The 2,500-nt window shown below is 30.6% G+C and overlaps 2 pseudogenes; both read left to right on the forward strand.

The window, feature by feature from the left end:
• LOC119583911 overlaps window positions 1–2,500 on the forward strand; it is a 4,100-nt pseudogene that overhangs the window by 1,260 nt on the left and 340 nt on the right.
• LOC119583302 overlaps window positions 2,056–2,500 on the forward strand; it is an 807-nt pseudogene continuing 362 nt past the window's right edge.

Consider the following 2,500-nt stretch of genomic DNA (forward strand, 5'->3'; position numbering starts at 1 on the left):
AATATATCTAATATAAGGACATTAACAATTCTCTTGTTTCTTCACCATCAGAACACCCCTAACGTAATGAATACCAAGAATGGATATCGCAGAATCACGCTATTTCGTGTTATTTCTTGATGATTATAAGGATGGTTATGATTATTATTCCAGTTATTTGTTATTACGATGAAAAGAATGATGATAACTTTTTACATAGGTAACGCACTACCGATTTTTGTATATATATACATTTATATGCATATGTAAATTTATACATATATACATATGTATGTATATACATATATCTATATAAATGCACACACACACACAAACACACGCACACACACACAATACATACACACATAAATAAATGCATACATATATCTGTGTATCAAACTTTCTATCTATTTATATGTGCATATGTGGTATAGATATGAATATACTTTATATAGCTAGCTAGCTATATATTGATAGACATATGTACAGATACATATATATGTTTATATATGATGTATATATATATATATATATATTATATATATATATATATATATATATATAGACATATATATGTATATATACATATAGTTGCACATATATGTATATATATAAATGAAAAAGGAAAAGAGAAAAGAAAAGAAACACACACACATACATATGTGTATATAAATGTATATACACATAATATGTGTATATACATATGCATACATAATATATACATATATATCTATATATCTAACTTTCTGTCTATCTATTATTATGTGTTATCATTTATTATTATTACTGTTATCATTATGTTTATCATTATCATTATTATTATTATCATTATCATTATATTTATCATATATGTGTATAGATATGAATTACTGTATATAGCTAGCTAGTTAGATATTAACATATCCGTGTTCCCTCCTAAATGAATAAATAAATGCAGTAAAAATATCATTCCTTTAAACTGATTTCGAATAACCATATTTTTACATGTATTTGTACAGTATTTGTGCAGTATTAAAGAGTAATCGATTTTAAATGAATTTTCAAAAGTGTGAAGGCACGTGGCGGGAGTAAATAATAATAATAATAATCAAAATAAATAATCAAAATGAAATAAAGAAAGGTGATAAACAGTCTAGCAAATCAAAAATTCATCTCCCTATATTATATGCATGTTTGTTTATATATCTATATATATATGTATAAATATACATGTATATATATAAATGTATATCTATATATATATATATATATTAATATATATATATATATATATATATATATATACATGCACATATATATATATATATATATATATATATATATATATATATATATATATATATATGTAATTGTATATATATACATACATATGTATATATACACACGCGCACTCACACACACATACACGCACACACACATACACACATACACGCACACACACACCTACACGTACACACACACACACACACACACACACATATATGTATGTATGTATATATGTATTCACATATATATGTATATATATGTATGTATGCAGTAGGTGTATGTATCTGCATTTATATCTACCTGTATATATGTCTAGTTATATGTATATATTGTATTTACATATATTTGTATTTATATGTATATATATTCATATATTTATATTTATACACACACATATCATCATCATTTAACGGTAGATACACACACACACACATGTATGTGCGTATATACACACGCACACATATACATTAAAAAAAAAAAAAAAAAAAAAAAAAAAAAAAAAAAATATATATTATATATATATATATATATATATATATTATATATATATATATATATATATGTAGTGTACATAAAATATATTGTCTCTGCGAACGTGCCAGGTGTATCCTGCACACGTGAACGTGAGTAGAAAAATGTAAACTCGCAGGGCCATGAATGAGCGAGTAGAACTGAGTGACGTCAGTAAGTAACCTTGGCCGTGAAAGTGAGAGGCGAGGGTGGGGGGCAGAGGGGCAGGTTTACAAGGTCGTAAAATTAGTATATATGCCGAGATACCCACTATCCGCTACACTCACTTGTCGGTCTGCACTCAGGCAGCTTCCCTCAGTTTCATCTACAATGGCTAAAATTCTACTTTCCATCGTTGTAGGTTAGTGATGCTAGAGAAGGAATAATTTTTTCTTTATTTTTATTTTTGCCACAAATGGTTCACATATTCGTTTTGATACACTTTTTGTACTAATGATTCGACTCTTCTCATTAACAGCCATGCTAGGAGTGGCCCACGCCCAAGTGGGTTACAATGTCCCAGCTCCAATGGGCCCGGATACTCATACGGCGCCCCAGACCTCCAGGCCGACGCTCCAGCTTCAACGTCGCCGCAGCCGAGGACCCCATCGCCGCCCTGGCCGCCAACATCCCCGGCGGAGGCGTCCCTGGCGAGGACTACCCCATCCTGGCCTCCGTCCCCGACACCGCTTCTCCTGCGAGGAACAGGAATTCCCAGGCTACTACGCTGACACCGCCCCGAGGC

Source organism: Penaeus monodon, chromosome 17 (genome assembly GCF_015228065.2).
Source record: "Penaeus monodon isolate SGIC_2016 chromosome 17, NSTDA_Pmon_1, whole genome shotgun sequence".
Lineage (NCBI taxonomy): Eukaryota > Metazoa > Arthropoda > Malacostraca > Decapoda > Penaeidae > Penaeus > Penaeus monodon.